Raw genomic sequence first — 19,977 nt, 5'->3', positions numbered from 1 at the left:
CACAAAGTATCCACCATGATGACAAGAGCAGTCCTGATGCTTAGGCTCTTTGGGGGCTGTGGACCTCTGAATGGTGACTAGGTAGGTCTGCGGACACCAAACTGGTTTTCTGGGCTAGGCAGGGACAGAGGGATGGGGGCTAGGTGATGGGAATTGATGGAGAAGGGTAGGGTTGAAGGGGACACTGTGACAAGAAGGACCAGTTCAGGTACAAGTTGCCCCGTGGCAGAAAGTACTGTCTCTTTCAACTCTCTTCAGTTTTTCTTTCTCTTCTTTCTCAGCCTTTTGGGAGTCACCAGAGCTCTACAGCAAAATTTAATAATCCAGACAGAAAGTTAAAAGAAAGATGAGATTCTCAGGGGCGTCCTAAACATTGGCCTCCTCTGATTTGCTCTCTTACCTCACCCCCATTTCTTTTTCTCATTGTTCCCCCTTTGCTCATCGTCACTACCTCTGGAGAGGAAAGGGGTGCCTGATACCTCTTAGCTGGAGGCCTGGAAGCTGAAAGGAGAGACTTCATCCGGGGTGGGAGCTATAAGTGGGAGTGTCAGCTTCCTGGGATGGCCTTCCCAGATGTGAGCACATCTGGAGCCCATCAGGGAGGGACCTGGAGCACCAGGATTCCCAGTGCACATCCGATTGAGGCTACAAGGGGCTGTGGATGAGCCAGGAGTTCCCTCCTACTTCCGCAAGTCTGCTTGCCATTTCTAGCTCTCTGTGGAAGGTTTACCAGCCAAGACAGGAAGTTGAAACATTGTCAGAGCCCTGTCAGGGAGGGTGGGAAGAAAGCCAGGGATTGTGCCCCAAATCCAGACATTTCAGTAGCTACAGCTCTTTATGGCCCTACAGAGATGACGATATCTCTGACCTGATAGGTGTGCGTGTGCATGTGCCATGGTGTACACTTTGTCAGTGTGTGTGTGTGTGTGTGTGTGTGTGTGTGTGTGTGTGTGTGTGGGCACGGCGTACACTTGGTCCTTAACACATGGCATGACGCCAGAGATGGGCCCCAACATAATGACCTGCTTGCTTTTCAGGAACAAGTCCTCCTCAGGAAATCACTAGACCTTTGGCTCTACTCAGCCCAAACACACACTCCTTTGGCTGCAGATTCCTCCTTGTCCATCACCACCTCACAATGAGCACATTTGTTTTCCAGGGATCATGTGCAAAGCTAAGAAGAGGTAGACCTCCTTATCCTTCACTGAGCAGCGTTACCTATCTCAGTGCTGAATCACGGGGTTTACAGTGACTTCACAAGGGTTTCAGCGGTCTGCTGCAGCAAGCATTGCATAAGGCTAACACAGAAAGTCTCTGAGGCTGGAATCCATGAGGCCAGTGATGGAGCACTCCTAGAGTAAGTGATGGAGCACTCCTAGAGTAAGTGAGCAAGTGTGTGTGTGTGTATGAGTGTGAGTATGTGCACCCCTCCTTTTCTTCTAGAACAATAGCTGCAAGAGGAGTCAAGTCTTAGGAGTTTCTTTCAGTTGCCAATGGTGGTGGCATACACCTTTAATCCCAGTACTTGGGAGGCAGAGGTTGAGTTTCAGCACAGCCAGGACTACACAGAGAAACCCTGTCTCAAAACAACAACAAAAAATGAAAACAAAAATAATTCATTTGTTTATTTTCTGTGTGTATGTGCATGAGTGTGCACATGAAATACAGAGGCAGATATTGGGGTATTTTCTTCAATTGCTTTCAATCTAGTTTTGAGACAGTTTTGAGACTAGGCTGACTGGCTAGTAAACCCCAGGGATCCTTCTGTCTCTGACTTCCTAGTGCTGCAGTCTGTGCTGTCAAGCCTAGTTTTCTACATGGTTGCTTGGGATCTGAACTTGGGTCCTCATGCTTGCCTGACAAGCACTTTACCACTTCTCCAACTCCTTATTTATTATTTCATGGTGCAGGGATTGATTCCAGGACCTTGCATACACTAAACAATTACCTTACCACTGAGTTATGTGTCCAGCCCCAAGAGTTGCTGTTGGGGCTGGAAAGATGGCTTACAGTTAACAGCACTTGGTGCTCTTCCAGAGGATCTGGGTTCAGTTCTCAGTATTCACATGGTGACTCACAACCCTCTAGTTTCAGGGGATCCAACACTTTTTTTTCTGGCTCTGAGGGCACCAGGCATATATACTGTACATATACATTTAGGGAAAACACTATATTCATAAGGTAGTTATTATGTTTTTTTTCTCAAGAAAGGGTTTCTTTGTGTTGTCTTGGCTGTCCTGAACTCACTCTTTAGACCAGGCTGGTCTCAGACTCAGAGATCTGCCTGCCTCTGCCTCCCAAATTCTGGGATTAAAGGTGTACCCCACCATATCCAGCTGCATACTTGCGTTCTTTTAAAACACATACATAAAGAAAAAAATTCACAATAACATTGAATTTTTAAATCATGTTCAGTATTTTGAAGTATATAGGAAAATGGCTAAATCAAATTAAAAAGAGCATTACTTCACATGGTTACTTGGTGGCGAAGGTAGTTGCCAAAGGGCAACACACTGTTGTCACTTTGATGGGCATGGTGGCACATGATTTTAATTCTAGAGATTACAAAGCAGAGGCAGGAGGATCTCTATGAATAGTCCAGCAATGGCTATGTAGTGAGACTTTGTCTCAAAAAACCCAAAGCAAAATAAAACAAAGATCTTAGTGTCAGCTTGTTATATACTAGATCCTGAAATTGATACTAAGTTAATATTAACTATAATTGTGTGTCCTTGGGCTAACATTAATTCTGTCTCCTAACTATCTCAGCTTCTGGTAATCACCATTCTCCTGTCTATTATTAGATTGACTTGTTTACAATCCACATATGAATGACATCACGTGACATTTGTTTTTCAGCACCTGGCTTACTTTACTCAACATGAAGTCCTCTAGGGTAGGATTATCTATGCTAGACCAAATGGCAGCTTTTCATTCTTTTTATGGCTAAAGCATACTCCACCAGGCACATAGGAGTCACATTTTCTCTACTCACCCATTGAGAAACACTGGATGATTCATTGTTGACTACTGTAAACAATGTTACAACTTAAGAATGCAGATGCTCTTTCAATGTACACATTTCGATTCCTTCAGTTGGAGGAAATGCTAAATGGTTGTGTGGCACATATATATATATACACCTTTAATCCAGCACTTGGGAGGCAGAGGCAGACAGATCTCTGTGAGTTTGAGGCTAGCCTGGCCTACAGAGTGAGTTCTAGGACAGTCAGTGCTGTCACACAGAGAAATCCTGTTTCAAAACAAAAACAAAAACAAAGAACAATAGAAACAAACAAACAAAAAAAAAACCCAAACCAAACAATCCCCTCCAAATCTACCACCACATCAAAACTTATATAGCAAAGACCCAGCACCCAACCCTCCCCACGGCACCTCAGCCTCTGGAAGAGGATAAGCTTCCTGACCATTTGGCTGAGATCCCTTTCAACAGCTGTGCCCCAGCTTACAGGCTAAGTGCCAGAGGCCTTCCTATTCCAGGTTCAGATCAACATTTAACTAGTGTGTTCCACATAACCTAATTCTGGAGATAGAGGATAGGGCTAGGGTCTCTAAGTCTCCAAGATAGAGGGGAGGTGTTTGATAGAGATTGACCTTGGAGGGGAAACTGGGGGAGTCAGATGGAGAGCTGTGTGTGTGTGTGTGTGGTAAGATGGCTTCTATCTCTAGGAAACCAGGCTTTCATTTAGGTCACTTCCTTCCAGTCCAGGCTGCCATGGCTGGCCATACCTCTATAACTGGAGACCTCTACTATACTCCCCAACCCCAAACCAATAGTTTACAGAAGTTATAAGAAGCAAGATAAGGAGGAAGGGCAGGAGAGGAGGTGCAGGGAAGGAAAACCAAAGGGAGGGGTGGGGGGGGGGTAAGAAGGGAGACAGGAAGTTGTTATCAGGTGGGGAGTCTTTGGCGAATGGGAAAGCCATCAGAGAGAAACTGCTGGAGAAGGGGAGAGATGTAGCTACACGGCAAGGGCCTGCCAGCAACCAAACAGAAGAGAAAGAGGCTCTCGCCTCTTCTGCAACTCACTTCCCTCACTTTGGGCATCTGAGCCACCTAAACAAGCCTGTGATGGTGCTATTTTCAGTTCCAAACCTGTGTGATTCCTCCCTGTGAACCCCAAAGTCTGCAAGGGACAGTCAGCGGGGCGGGGCGTTTGATCTGACTCTGAATGAGCATACAAAGCTCTGTGAACTGGAGGAAGGAGGGGAGCTGGGCTGGGTTGGAGACTTTGTTGTTGTTTTTCAGACAGGGTCTCCACTTACAGCCCTGGCTGGCCTGGAACTCAAGAGAACTGCATTCTTCTGCCTCCTGAGTGCTAGGATTAAAGGTGTCCGCCACCACCAGTGTTGCAGTGGGAGAGAAAAAGGAAGAGAGAGTCAGCTGTGGTGTATGAAACAGAAGTGAGAAGGGAGATGGTGGGAGAGAAGGAAGAAGGAAAGGGGGAGAGAGGAAAAGGGAATAAAAGGGAGGAGAGGGAGAAGGAAGATGGGGGTAGGCTGGTGTGGAGTCCTCAGGTGTGGGAAGCAGATAAACCTTGGAAGCTGCTTGATGGAAAAATTCAAATTCTCCTCAGCAGTTGGTGAGGAGCTCTCCACTGGTCACTGTGAGGCAGCTGCAGTTTTGAGGAGGCAGGAAGTAGGCCACCTGGCTTACTTTACCTCCAAATCCCCTACTCTCCATGTAGGGCCTGGTTTTCCGTGCCATTTGCCAATTTTAGGTCCTTCAGTGGATCTTATTCTTTGTTGGGGCTTCTGTCCCTCCTTTATCTCTGGGCACAGATTTCTGACCACTCTTCTCACCACTCTCCCTGGTTTCTTTAGATCCAGCTGGTCTGGCCTGTTCACCTTCTGTGGCAGGCTGGGGTGAAACAGACTGGAGGTATAGTCTGCTCTCTGCTCACTGCCCCACCCTCTCCGAGCCAAGGTTGAGACAGTGATGCAACTGTCCCTTTGGCCCCTTTCCTGCTCCTGAATCCCAGGGGTGGAGTATGGGGGTGGGAGGAGGGGTAGATCTGAGGTGGAAAGTCTGACGCTGAGTCCGAGCCCCCAGCCCCACTAAGATTGGCTGAGCTCATCTCTTCAAGGAACCACAGCTGGACATTTTCCATAGGATCACCTCAGGGAGCAGGGCAGGGCTCCAGAAACCCAGGCAGCTGACAGTTTCACAGGAAGCAGGCTGCAGGCCAGAGCACCCTACGTGCCTCCAGTCTTTCTTCTTGCTGCGCTCTGCAAGCTGTAGTCTCAGGGGAGGAGTAAGGAAAGGGCTCTAAGCCTGGAGAAGAGCCAAAACTGGACCAGCTTGTGGGTCCCAGGCAGACAGGTTTCTTCATCCCGCCACATCAATGTTCACTGTTTGTCCTGGCCAGCTTGGGTGAGGCTCCTGTGTGGCATGTATGTGTATATGAGCTGGTAACACACACAGCCTTTGAACTGTATATGCTTGTGTCAGTGTTTACTAGGACAGGTTATCTGTGTCCTCAGTGGTCAATAGGTCAAAACAAAAGTTGGAAAAACAAAACAAAAAAAAAAAAACAAAAGTTGGGGGTGATGGCTGGGTATGAGTCCCTCGCTTTCTTCTCAGTGGTGTGGGAGATGGAGAAGCAGGTTTGAGATGAGGGCTGCTTGTTCTCACAGCTCCTGTTTCCCCGTCAGTCGCCCTCCCCTCGTTTAACGTCAGCTCTTTTTTCTTTTTCTTTTCTCTTTGTTTTTTTGAGACAGGGTTTCTCTGTGTAGCTTTGGAGTCTATCCTGGAACTCGCTCTGTAGACCAGTCTGGCCTTAAACTCACAGAGATCTGCCTGCCTCTGCCTTCCAAGGGCTGGGATTAAAAAGACTTTTTAGGTTTTTCTATATAGCATTTCTCTGTGTAGCCCCGCCTGTCCTGGAACTCACTCTATAGATCAGGCTGGCCTGAATTCAGAGATTCATCTGCCTCTGCCTCCCAAGTGCTGGGATTAAAGGTGTGTGCCACCACCGCCTGGTTACTACAGGGTCATTAGGGAAATGTTTAGGAATGGTCTCTTTGGTGGCGACACAGATTTAGGTGGAGGCAATTCTCTAGCCGTGGGTGTAGGACTGCTGAGAGAATAGCTGAGCTCCTGTCATGAATGCTGGGTGCTTGCTATTTATTTATGTTTGGTTTTGCCTTTTTGAAATTGGGTTTAGTTATGCAGCCTTGGTTGGCCTGGAAATTACCATGAAGCCCCAGGCTGATCTCAGACATGGAGTAATCCTAGCTTTGCCTCCCAAATGCTAGAATGACAGGTGTGAACACCCAGGCCTAGCTAACCCTGTCTTTGCTGGGGGCACTGAGATGTCTGCACAGGGCAGAGGGGGCTGGGGCAGCATGGCAGGAAGCACTTGGCTGTTTGTTCCCTCTCTTTCCTGCCTCCTTTGTGGTGGCAGACTGGCTTCCTTCCTTGCTTCAGCACCTTGGCTCCCAGCTCATTTCCGCTCTTATATCCCAGTGTGGCTCTCAACCTTGTACAGCAGAGTTTTTCCATGCATGGTCTTTTAGGCAAGGGGACCCCTGGGTGGCTGAGTCAGGGACTGAGGAATGCTAGTGAGAAGCCTCTGCATCCTTCCCTCACTCCATTCAGAGTCAGTAGCCCTGAACTGAGGGAGGGGCTCCGTTGACAGGGATGGGGAACACTGACCTAGATGTGTGCTTTACCTGGGATTGTCCTCCTTTGGCTTGGGATGCGGAGAGCAGGCCTGAAAAGATACCCCAGCCCAGCCCAACCTAGTCCAGCTTCTCTCTGTGTCCCTACTTGGCTGTCTTTGCTTCAATCTGCCCCTGCCCAACCTCCCACCTCCATCCACTGCCCTACAAGTCAAGGAATGTAACTTTTCTCTCTCACTCTCTCATTGATTAGTCATGGGCACCCCATCCCCGTGGGAACCGTTACTCACCCTTGCCCCCCCTCCCAGCAGTCTCCCCAGAACTGGCTTAACTCCGGCAAGAGAAGCACTTAGTCAGTTGTTGGACACCAGAGGTGGGATGGGGGCCGTGTCCTGGGGAAAGCCACTTTTGGAGCTGTGTTTGATCATATGGCCCAGGAACAGAAGCCCCTCCCCACTTGGTCCACACACCAGGAACTCCTGGTTCTAGCTACTTTTTGTTTGTTATTTGTTTTTCGAGACACAGTTTCTTTGTATAGCCCTGGCTGTCCTGGAACTAGCTCTGTAAATCAGGCTGGCCTTGAACTCAGAGATCCACTTGTCTCCCCAGTGCTGGGATCAAAGGCCTGTGCCACCACCACTCAGCCAGGCCTAGCTACTTTAATATCTGTAGTTTGGTTAGCAGGGTAGGGTTGGGGTCAGGGTGTCTGGAGAAGCATCCAAAGCAAATGGGTATCTAGGTCTTTCTCTGGTACTAGCTTTGAGACTAGGACCTGGAGCCTGCTCTTTGGATTTGGCCTGGTGCCAAGGCCTGGCCTCTGTCTCTCAGAATCAGACAGGACCTTTCCCAATAAGGAGCCTCCCAACTCTAGGTCCACTCCCTGCTTCCCCCCTTTCCAGTCCCTCCAATAGTTCCTCTGCCCTAAAATAGCCAGGTTTCCCCCTCTCTTCTCTTTTGTCTCCCCTCACCCCCAGGTTTGGGGCCCAGAGGGATAGAAGGGAGCTGAAGAAGGGTGAGACTGCACAGGGACCATATGGGCAGGTTTGGAGAGGGTAATAAGAGCCCATGAAGATACAGAATCTGGCCACATGGTCCAGGTCTGCATGGGGTGGGGCTAGGGACACAGCTTCCTGGAACTCTAAAGTAATAATAGCTCATGCTCTTTGGCACACCGTGTGTATTCAAAAAGCTCTCTGTGAATTAACTTAGTTGGTACTGTTCCTGTTTGAGGGATGTCTTCTTGTCTATGCCACAAGGGGAAGAACTGAGGCACACAGAGGATAATTAATGTGCTTAAAGGGAGTAGAAAACCGGATTCAAACTCAATCAGTCTGGGAGAAACCACATCTCAGCTTTCAGCTTGGCTTTGGAGTGTGTGAGCCTCCCCAGGACTGTGTAAGGAATGCTCTTAGGGGGCTTATGGGGTGGTGATACTTATAGACTCTGTCACTCTAGTATGCCTACAGCGTCTACTCCTTGGGTGTCTGGAGAGACACAGATTCTTATTAAACATTTCCAAAGAGAACCATTGAGCATTTTAAGAAAAAATGCCAGGTTGTCAGATCCCCTGGAGCTGGAGTTACAGACTATTGTGAGCCACCTCTGTGGGTGCTGGGAATTGAAGAGTTTGTTGAGCCAGTGAGCTCCAGACCCTCAGGGAGCATTAAAAAACAGTAACAAAACAAAACCAATCAACCAACCATCCAAACAAACAAACAAAAACACAACAACCCTTGATGGGGATCCCTGTGAGTTTGAAGCCAGCCTGATCTATAGAATGAATTCCAGGACAGTTAGAGTTACATAGTTAAACCCTGTCCTAAACAAACACACAACCCCTCCCAAAAACCCTAAATTACTCTCATCATATTGTTTATTTTTAAAATCAAAGTAACTTTATTCTAAAATGAAAAATATAATCATTTTATTCTCTAAAAAATTTCTTTCCCCATAGGCAAGGTCTCACTCTGTAGCCCTGGCTGGCCAAAATTCACTATTGTAGAGCAGGCTGGCTTCAAACTCAGAGCTTGGCACATCTTTGCTTCCCCACTCAAACTCATTAAAAAACAGCAACAAGGAGGCTGGAGAGATGGCTCAGAGGTTAAGAGCACTGACTGTTCTTCCAGAGGTCCTGAGTTCAATTCCCAGTAACCACATGGTGGCTCACAAACATCTACAATTCAATCTGGTGCCCTCTTCTGGAGTGTAGGTACAACACTGTATACGTAATAAATAAATAAATCTCAAAAATAAATAAATAAAAACCAGCAACAAATATGTAGACTGACATTGGAGTGTATGCCTGTAATTCCAGAATACAGGAGTCTGAGGCAGGGGGTTGGTGAGTTCCAGGTTGCCCGGGATACCTAGGGAGACCTTGACTCAAAAAAGCAAAGCTGGGACTGGGGAGTTGGCTCTGAGGGTAAAGCACTTACTGTGCAAGCATGGAATTGGAATGAGATGCCCATTGCCACTGTACCAGTGTGAGGCTAGGACGAGATCCCCAGTACCCATAGAAAAGCCATAGCCACAGGTGTGCATGGCAGCCTCCCTCTCAGCCAGCCTTCAGGTGACAAAGCCAGATAATCCCTGGCGAGAGCTGGCTAGCTGACTAAACAGAGAGCGCCGAGTTCACTGAGTTCACTGAGAGACCTTCCTTGCTTCAGTATATAAAGAAGAAAGCAATTGAAGCACTTGCATGGGAACACTCATACACACGCACGGATCACATATGTACATACTCCAAACCCCCAAACAAAGCCAGCATCACCAAATTAAACCAACAAACAATAACTCATTGTTGAGTGATGCGCAAATGGTACCTGTTAGCACTGAAGCAAGCAAGTAAGTGTGACAGGAGGAGGGTGTTAGGAGAGGAACTCAAGGTCAGGACTCAAAGTTAGGAGACACCTGGGAGGAAGGAGGAAGAGAAGTTGTGAGTGGAGGACTTTCTGGGGCCCCTGTCCAGCCCTTGCTTATGTTCCAGGTAGTTAAAAATACTGATTTATTTTTCCCACAGAGAGGAAGAAAGGAAGAAGGGGGACGGGAATTCTTCTAGCCATGAGAACAGACAGGAACCACTGGGATGGATCCAGGCATTCAGAACTTGGGCAAGATTCTCCTTCTTTGGCTCTGAATTTTGTCTTTCCTAAATGAGAGTGAGAAGCTAGCTCAGGATTAGGGGTTCCATCTTACTCCAATACATCCAGATTCTTACACAGAAACTCAGGGGAAAACCAGGGCTGAAGTCCTTGTGAGGGGCCAGAAACAAACAAATACTTGGTAACCAGGATGAGCTCAGGGCTCTGTGGGGGGAGCAGGGGTGAGGAAAGCCAGGCAGCCAGGCCAGACTCCAGAAGTGAATGGAGGGTGGCCCACTCATTCATCTGACTCTGGGCCTTCAAAAACTAAAACCTAGAATGTAAGGAGACTGAAATGAGACACAGTTCTGAACATCTGGGAAGGGCAAATTCCCAGGTTCCTCTGTAATGGAGGTATTATGGAGATGGGAACAGCCAAAGTTATTAAATACCATTTAAGAAACTAAGCAGTATACATATATTACCTAATTTAACATCAAGATACTCCTATGCAGCAGCAGTTGATATGTTCCAAATTAATATTGTGGTCTGTCTGTCTGTCTTTCTTTTCTTTTCTTTTTTGAGACAGGTCACATGTAGCCTTGGCTGGTCTGGAACTCACAGAGATCCACCTGCCTCTACCTCCTGAGTGCTGGCATTGAAGGTGTGACATCATGCCCATTACTTGGTTTTTAAGGCTTATAGTTTGGGCTTGCATCAGATTTCCTTTGTAGCTGATGACGACCTTAAACTTTTTATCTTTCTGCCCCTATCTCCCAAATGCTGGGATATAGCCATGTTCCACCATGCCAGGCTCTCGCTCTCCTCTCTCCCTCTCTCCAAGACAGTCTCATTCTATAGCACAGGCTAGCCTTAAACTCAGAGTGTAGCCCAGATTGGCACTTAAACTAATGGGCAATCTTCCTGCCTCAGCATGTAGTCTGAATTTAGAAGTGCAAGACACCAAGCCTGGTTTGATTTTCTTGTTTAATGGTCCCAACAGCTAAAGTTAACAAGGACATTTGATTGATGAGCCATCTTTAAAAGCAGGAAAAGTTGGCATGTTGGCATAAGCCTTTAGTACCAGCACTGAGGAGGCATATCTCTGTGAGTCTGAGGCCAGTTTGGTATACACCAAGTGTCCCCAGGACAGCCAGTGCTGCATGTTAAGATCCTGTCCAAAAAAGAAGAAGAAGAAAAAAGGCAGAAAAAGATGGTTAGGTTCCAGTAGGACTTTCTAACTGGTGAAATAACATCTCCAGAGTTAAGGGACTTTTCCATCCAGTAGAATCCATTCTGGATAGGGCTGGTGGGATGGGATGGATTTGGTTTTCAGTCCTTGAGGATGAGAGTTAGTTGGATGCCCACACCATGTTACCAAGAAGGAGAATATGACTCTTTGATAGCACCCCTTCCCACTTATTTCCTGGCATTTTGAGATAGGATCTCACAGAGTAGCTCTGGCTGGCCACAAACTCAAGATTCTGCTCTGGCTGGCCAGTGCTGGCATTACAAGTGTGCACCAAAATATCAGGCCTTATGAGAAGTCTTTAGAGATGGAAACAGTGGGCTATCAGGTTGGGGATGCTTTAAATTTGCAAGGAGACCAGAAGAAGTTGATTCTGAGACAGCAAATTCCCTTTTGTTTTCACTGGCTACTGGTTCAATAGCAGGAGAAAAGGAAATTAGACGTTAGAGGGACTTCCCTACTGTTTGGGGCTGATAGGAGGCTTTGCCTCCTGTGGTGATTTGTAAAGACAATGCATTCTTCTTTGTCTGTAATGGGCAGGAGCTGGAGGCATGAAAGGTCACTGCGTTGCTAGGATTGTGGATGAGGTGGTTTATTTGATGACCTATGACCAGCTACAAGAGCCTGAGGTTTTTGAGGGAGAGGAAATTTGCCAAAAGGGCATTTGGAGGAGGGTGTTTTTGGGCTCCAGCCTAGGGTGAAGTCAGAGACATAAATCACACCTCCCAACTGCCCATTTCCGCTTTGAGTGTAGTTCCCAGCCAGCAGTTCAGTCAGCTTGCCAGAGGAGTGTGTGGATGGAGGTGGGCGCTGGGGTGGGAAGCAGTGACTGGGGGTGGGAATCAGCAGGGAGTGGGAAACAGGTTCCTATTGGGTCAGGGTTGGGCTGCAAGGGCTGGGTGTGTGAGGATCACAGTGAAAGTGGGGTTGAAAGCCTTGTGTGTTGGTATGCTCCTGTAATTCCAGCAGTTGGGAGGAGGAGGCAGAAGGATGGTCACTGCAAGTTCAATACCAGCCTAGTCTAGACAGTGAGACCCTGTTCCTCCCAAACCACCCCTCCCCACAAAATCCCAACAAAACAAGAGTGAATTGGAGATTCCTCATCCCTGACAAGGTTCTCAGTCACACCCAGTCTGCTGAATTCTCCCTCAGGTACAAAGCCACTGGGGCATGCTTAGAAGACTGATACCTTCAAGGAAACACTCCATACCACCCAACTGTTGCTCACTTCAGCCAGGAAAGTCCACATATTCCTGATGAGAAGAGCCAGAAGTGAGTGGGGACTGAGAGAGAGGAGGATCTCAAAATACTGAGGTTGGGAAACATCCTTCTCCTGTGACCCTACACTGTGGTATGGCTGGATGATCTTTCTTCTCATTGGAGAACCTCAATGATCTGTTGTCCTACAGTGGGCATGGCCTCTCACCATCTCTCACCATAGCATTGGGGAGACAGAATAGAAGGTTTTGGATTGTGTATTTTGGGAGGGGTAGGTGTTTGAGGGCAGGAAGTCCAGAAAGCAACCCAGACAATGGCTTTTTCCGCTGGCGTGGGTCCAGGCTGCTGGATCCTGTCTGACCCCATAGAACCTCTTAATTTGGTTTGGTTAGAATCCCACTTATTGCTCACTAGTGGGGGAGAGGCCCATTTCCAGGTAATTTAGATAGCCTGGCTTCCTTTTCCATATGGAAGTTGTCATAAGGTATGACACTGGCACTTTGATATTATGGCAAACGTGCTTTTATTTATGTTTAGTCTATTTGTTCCTTAAATTGTTCTCTTGTGTTCTAGGAGACCAGAAGCTTTGGTACAGCCCCCCAGTCTAGCATTAGGACAATACCATGTGCCTCTTGATATGCAAGGTGACCATATGTTTAGGTGGGAGAATGGAGATCTTGGAATGTTGGAATAAGTTTCTAGAAAAGTAGAGTGAGCTGAGGTTAAGGTAGAAGGATCATGAATTTCAGGCCAGCCTTGGCTATATAGTGAGACCTCATCACAACAACAAAGAGAAAGAATGGGCTGGGTGGTGGCGGCCTTTAGTCCCAGCACTCGGGAGGCAGAGGCAGGCTGATCTCTGGGAGTTCAAAGCCAGCCTTGTTTACAGAGTGAGTTCTAGGATAGCTAGGGATGTTACAAAGAAAAACCCTGCCTAGAGAGAGAGAGTATGGCCACTGCTACCATGGCTTTAGCTAGGTGAACTGACATCGATGCCCTCTACTTCTTCCTGTCCTCTGCTCTTGTCTGAGAGAATCAGACAACTACTTTCCAGCTCACCATGTGAGTAGAGGACTCAGCATTGTCTCACCAACATGCTCAACTTATTGTTAGCCTTGTTCCTGTGATTCCAGGGTCTGGCATCTTTATTGTTGCCAGGCACTGAAGGCCTGCACAAGTTCCTCAGTTCATCCTAACACCGCATCTTTTCAAGCCCTGCCCTTGTTGTCTAGACTGCACAATCTAGCACTTAATTGCCCAGGGTATTTATAGAGTTCCTGTGAAATTTAGAAACTGAATTCATCTGAATGTATATTTGACAGAAGTAACTATAAATATTTTATGAAAAAGATTACTTAGAATTCTTTTTTTAAAAAGATTTATTTTTATGTGTATAAGTGTTTTGCCTGTCTGTATTTATGTATACTACATGTGCATGCCTGAAACCAGGATCAGGAGAGGGCATTGAATCCCCTGGAACAGGAGTTCTGGAAGAACAGCAAGTACTTTTTTTTTAAAGATTTATTTACTTATTTTATGTATATGAATCTTTACCTGAATGTACACTTTACACCTGAAGAGGGTGTCAATCCCACTATAGATGGTGTGAGCCACCATGTGGTTGTTGGGAACTGAACTCAGAACCTCTGGAAGAGCAGGCAGTGCTCTGAGCCATCTCTCCAGCCCCATCCCACCCCCACCCAGCAGCAAGTGCTCTGAACAATGAGCCATTGCTATGAGAAACACCTCCCAAAGAGGGTTTTTTTTTTTTTTTTTTTTTTTGAGACAGGGTCTATGTAGCCCTGGCTGTTCTGGAACTCACTCTGTCGATCAGGCTGGCCTCGAACTCTCAGAGATCTGCCTGCCTCTGCCTCCTAAATGCTGGGACTAAAGGTGTGCACTACCACTACTGCCCAGTCCACCTATATATCTTGACTGCAACTTTTTGAAAGAGACTAAGCCCGAACCAACCAGCTATTCTGCTCTTGAATTATTTGAGTCAGGATCTTAGATATCATAACAGAACCCTGTTTGTTTTGACTGTGACTTTGATCTTCTTGTTTCAATTTCCCTAAGTGCTGGGATTACAAGCACATGCCACCAAGCCCAGTAATTTGGTAATAGAGGATCTAACCCAGGGCTTCATGCATTGTAGGTAAACATTATATTCCAATTGCTTTTGAATTCTTGGCCCACTGATACTGAGAGAGAATATTCATTGTTTTACATAAATAGAGTTGGGGATAACACTATACACTAATAACTAGTATAGATTATACATTCCTTGAAAGTTTAAGGCTCGCCAAGCAGTGGTAGTACACGCCTTTAATCCCAGCACTCAGGAGGCAGAGGCAGGCAGATCTCTGTGAGTTTGAGACCAGCCTGGTCTACAAGAGCTAGTTCCAGGACAGCCTTCAAAGCCATGGAGAAACCCTGTCTAGAAAAATCAAAAGAGAAGAAAAGGCATGAGCCTTAAACTTATTTTGCCTCAAATTATTGCATTAACAGCCTGTCCCATGAGAAGATCAGCGCATACTAAAACAGCTGGGAGAAATGACAGGTAAAATTGACATTCCTTTTGACACTGAACATTGGATGAAAAAGACATTAATCACTCTGACTGAATTTTCTTCCTTGAGGCTGAAGATTTCCCAGGGTGACGAGAACAGATGAGTATTGTTATTTGTCATACTGGAATCTCCCCAAAGTCTGTTCTCAGCACTTAACATGGGATAGCTTCTTAAGCCTGGGCACAGAGGGAAAGCTCTACCAAGTGTTTCCATAGGACTCTCTAATGTCCTATGGAAGCTCACTGGGCAAAGGAAGTAGAGTTGTACTGGAGGAGAAGTAAATGGAATGTTACCTTTTTTCAAAGGTGACATCCCAGGTCCTTTCACAGGTCCACCCCAGGTGGACACTGTCAGCCAGTGTGACTGTGAATGGTGGACACTGGCAAAGAAGGACAGCTCTAGGGGTAAACAGGGCAGAGGTCTCACTTTATATACACAGTGGAGGCCACCCAGACAAGCATCCAGTCTCTATTTGCAACAGTAGCTTTGCTCTTCTTCTTAAAATATGGATCGCCTCATGAATTTGCAATCATCCTTGTACAGGGGCCATGCTAATCTTCTCTGTATCATTTCAGTTTTCGCGCATGCATGCATGTGCATGTGTGTGTGTGTGTGTGTGTGTGTGTGTGTGTGTGTGTGTGCGCTGAAGGGATCACCACTCTTTCTTTTCTAAGACTGACTCAAGCTCTTGACCTTTTCAACATAAAGAAGACAGATAGCAGATCTGACTTCTGATCTTCACTTCTCTTTAATGGATGCTCAGTGGTGGGAATAGAGATTATGGGAGTAGGGCACTGGGAGGTCAGAACTTTTATTTCCCCACTCTTACGGTATCCAGTTCCCTTAGCTTAGACACAGCTTCTGTGGTGGTTCTGCTGGTGCTAGACTAGACACTTTCAACACTCACTTCTCATCTGAAGAGCAGGTGCTAAAGGGAGAAAGAGATGCCATCTACCCCAGTGCCATCATTTGTTAGGGAAAGTGAGGCCTAGAAAAAAGGTGACAACTTTCAAGCAGTTACATGAGTAATATGGGATAGACTTCAGGCGCTTGCTAGAGTGGTAGTGCAGGCTAGCACTTGGGAAGTGGAGGCAGAAGGATCCAGAGTTCATTGGCATCTTCAACTTCCAGGCTTTTGCCCCTCAACAGAGAAGAGTGGCTTTGTCACTGTTCTCAGATAGAGTACTGCTCCCTTTCCTGGTCTCTGTTCCCTAGCTCCTAGAAATTTCTTCACAAGCAAGAGGGAGCTCCTGCTTCTAGTTTGTGGCAGGAAAGCTGATGGACACAATCTGTGGAATCCCCTTCACCTTGGCAGGCTGATTGTATCCAACTGGTGGCAATGGCCTTGTGCCCACAGGCAAGCAAAGAGCATATGTATTAATTTGAGGCCTGCTGTCCATGAATGCCAGGTGGCTGAGTGTGGACCTATACTGCACCTGCTTGGTCCTGGTTTGAAACTCTTAGATTTGTATATGTGTGAGTTTCAGGAGGGCAATATTTACAGACTTAAGGGGTTTGGCACTGAAGATATAGGTTACTTTTTTTTAAATTGTTGGTCAATAGGTCCTCTAACCCCCACCCAAACATTACAGGCTACTGCCACTGCTCTTTGTTAATGTCTCAGTTAGTGTTCTAGTGCTGTGAAGAGACACCATAACCACAGCAACTCATAAAAGAAAGCATTTAATGGTGCTTACTTATGGTTTTGGAAGTTTAGGAAGCATGGTGGCATGCAGGCAGACATGGTGCTGAAGGAGGAGCTGAGGTTCCATATCTGGATCCATAGGCAGTAGGGAGAAAGAGCCACTGGGCCTGACATGGGCTTTTGAAACTTCAAAGTCCACCAGCAGTGACACACTTTCTCCAACCATGCCACACCTCCTAATCCTTTTAAATATTGCCACTCCATAGGCTATTCTTCAAACTACCATGGTTACCCTCCAGAACTTGATGATAAGATCCTATTGCTGAAGATACCACATATTTGAGTCATAGATCATGGAGAATTCAAGCTGGTATTCACCTGGAACCTCTATCCCCACTGGCTAGCTTTCATAGTACTAGGAGGAACTACGCACACTACTAGTGGAGAAAATAATCAAGTCTTACCCGGCAGTGAACCCTGTAAGCTACATTAATGACTGGTCTGGCAATTTATGTCCACAGGTGCACTAGTGGCACAAATGCTGTCGGAGTGACCAATTACTTTTGGATTTAAAACCCAATCCCTAAGATGGAGCTAGTGCTGTTAACTGGGCCAAAAAATAAATCCATGATTAGCTAAGTGATAGGTCCTGGGGGGAGAACCTAATTTTATTACTGTGTTAAATAGACATAGTAATAATCCCCACCTCAAGCTTTTTTTTTTTTCTCTGAGACAGGGTTTCTCTGTATTGTTTGGGAGGCTCTCCTGGAACTCGCTTTGTAGACCAGGATGGCCTCGAACTCACAGAGATCCGCCTGCCTCTGCCTCTAAAATGCTGGGATTAAAGGCATGTGCCACCAATGCCCGCCCCCACCTCAAGCTCTTATTTTCACATTCACAGAGTAGTTCATTTCCCATCCCTTATCAGAGAAGCTTCTTTTTATAGTAAATGGCAACCAATCCAGAGACCACAGCTGGCCAGTGTGCAAAGGGTTAAGACTGCTGAGTGCTAAATGGAACAGTCAGGTTACAATCCTTCTCCCCAAAGCTCAGGAATTATTGTAAGTGGCAGGGCAGAAAGATTTTAGGAGCCAGAGGTAGTGGATATGTGCAGTGAAATCATATTTGCTGGACGTGACAGAGCCTTTCTACACATGAACTCATAGAAGATGTGACTGCAAGCATAATGCCTGTACAAGATCAAGCCAATCAAAATCCCAATACAGATGGAGGTAGGCAAGGAATTTCTATTCCTGAGGAGCTACTAAAATTGATGGCTGTTGGGGGGGAGGAGAATCAGCATCCTTTAGGAATATGAACCTTTAGATGCTATCCACATTCCAGTAGATTTTCCTATACTCACATACACACAGGCATCATTAACTAGACTCAGTAGCTTAAAAAAAAAAGCCAGGCATGGTGGTGCACACCTTTAATCTCAGTGCTTGGAGTCAAAGGCAGGCAGATCTCTATGAGTTTGAGGTCTGCTGTACACGGACATTTCCAGACTAGCCAGGACTACATAGTGACTCTATCAAAAGCAGTGACAAAAACCAAAACCAAAGAAACAACGAGATTGAGAGAGCTGTCGAGTGGACCTGCACTTGAAACTGGTCAGGAGAAATGTTGGGATAGGATAAGAATTGAAAGCGGGGGCTAGAGAGATGGCTTAGAGGTTAAGAGCACTGACTACTCTTCCAGAGGTCCTGAGTTCAATTCCCAGCAACCACACGGTGGCTCACAACCATCTATAATGAGACCTGGTGTGGTACCCTTTTCTGGCCTGCAGTCAGAACCCTGCATACATAATAAATAAAAGTCTTAAAAAATTGGAGGGGAAGGAAAGGGTGTGAACTTGATCAAAATGCATTATATGCTTGTATACTATTCTTACTGGGGCTGTGAGACAGTTAAGTGGGTAAAGGCACCTCCTGCCAAGCCTAATAGCCTGAGTTCAAATCCTAGGACCCACATGGTGGGAGGAGAGAACTGAATCCTACAAGTTGTCATCTGACTTCCTGATGTGCACCAAAGGACACTTTGGTTGTGGCATGCAAACATCCCCACACATGTATCATGCCTACACACACACACACACACACACACACACACACACACACACACACACACACACACACACTTAAAAAAAAAAGGTACTGGCATTTCCAGATTGTCAGGAGTGACAATACTCCACTGCCAACCTAGAATCTATGGACAGTCCTGACTCTGTGGTTAGGAACACTTTTCAAATGTCTCTATGGTTACTTTTTTTTTTTTTTTTTTTGAGACAGGTTTTCTCTGTGTAGCCCTGGCTGTTCTGGAACTCGATCTGTAGATCAGGCTGGTCTTGAATTCACAGAGATCCACTTGCTTCTGCCTCCTGAGTGCTGGGATGAGAGGCGTGCACCACCACTGCCTGACAGGATTTCACATATCCAAGCTAGCCTCTAACTAATTCAGTCAAGGACGACCTTGAAGTTTTGACTTTGCCTCTGCAAGCGCTGGAATTACAGACATGTACTATCATGTTTAGTTTATGGGATGTTGAACCCAAGGCTTTGTGTATGCTAAGTAAGCACTCTACCAACTAAGCCATGCCCCTAGCCCAAGAGGGAAGTAAGAGAAATGAGGCTTGGGTGTCAGGATGAACACATTACAAAGCAAAAGGAGTACCTGGCTCATTTTTTCACAGGCCGCTTCTCCATGGTGATTTCCAGTGCAGCCTCGGGCCATCTTAGATTTGATCGCCACCTGCTGGACACCAAGGAGCTCCAAAGCTATGTTTCTGCTTTCTCACTAGAATTTTAGTTTTATTACAGGGTTAAATTCTTCCTTTTGAATCTGTTCAGGTGAGTTTTTTTCTCTTCGGAGCCAGACTGTCTTTCAGGGAGACTAGGCACCCCCACTCCCTAGGCTGCCCTTTCCCCATCTAAACATTTCCTTTTTTCTCCTGAGGCTGCATAAAGAGCTTCATAGTTCCTTGATTCAGGTGCCCCAGGGTGGCTGAACTCTGCTCTGGTTTGTGAATACAAACTCAAAACAACACAGAGTACTCTTGATACTAACTGCCTGTCTCTGTGTGTTATTCATACACAAACTAAGCAAAAGAATTTCAGGGGGCACTGGCTAGCTAGCCTAATTCAAATTAATTTGGATGCTATCAGGAAATGGCATCAGTCCCAAGACTGTAGCCTGCCTTTAGAAGCCAGTGGCAGTCCTTTGGCTGTTCTGTTTCTGACAAACTGGCTATAAAATGAGGTTCCCTACAACCCCCATTTCTGGGTTGATTAATGTGCTTGAGTGGCTCCCCACATTCTGGGAAACACACTTACTAGCTTATCATAAGGAATATTAAAGGATACAAAGAGACACTCAGGACCAGTGAGGCATGGTTGAAGGGTTACAGTTTCCATGCCCCAGGAATTTGTCAGACACTGTTATCCAGACCTGTTATCTTCCAGAGATCTGATCATCTACTGAAGCTCTCCAGGCCCCATGCTTTGGGATCTTATGTAGACTTAACAGTGTCTCCAACCCCAAGGAGACAGGTGAGGACACCCAGCAAGGCCTG

The 19,977-nt window shown here is 46.4% G+C and overlaps 1 protein-coding gene and 1 non-coding gene across 2 annotated transcripts in view; one reads left to right on the top strand and one right to left on the bottom strand.

Annotated features, from left to right (window-relative positions):
• The first annotated feature begins 3 nt into the window (after positions 1 to 3).
• The window catches only part of Nckap1l (NCK associated protein 1 like), a 120,511-nt gene continuing 100,537 nt past the window's right edge, over positions 4 to 19,977 (top strand). Inside the window, exons 1-2 of the mRNA XM_040753695.1 lie at positions 4 to 81; positions 1,160 to 1,357. The gene's annotated coding sequence lies outside the window, so the exon portion shown is untranslated. The remainder of the gene's footprint in view (positions 82 to 1,159; positions 1,358 to 19,977) is intronic.
• Positions 15,261 to 15,363, bottom strand: LOC121143032. Its single transcript, XR_005880169.1, has one exon. It is a non-coding gene; the product is annotated as a U6 spliceosomal RNA (small nuclear RNA).

Source organism: Mesocricetus auratus, unplaced genomic scaffold (assembly GCF_017639785.1).
Source record: "Mesocricetus auratus isolate SY011 unplaced genomic scaffold, BCM_Maur_2.0 Super-Scaffold_100010, whole genome shotgun sequence".
In the NCBI taxonomy this organism is placed as follows: Eukaryota; Metazoa; Chordata; class Mammalia; order Rodentia; family Cricetidae; genus Mesocricetus; species Mesocricetus auratus.
This window is presented reverse-complemented; position numbering and strand designations above follow the sequence as displayed.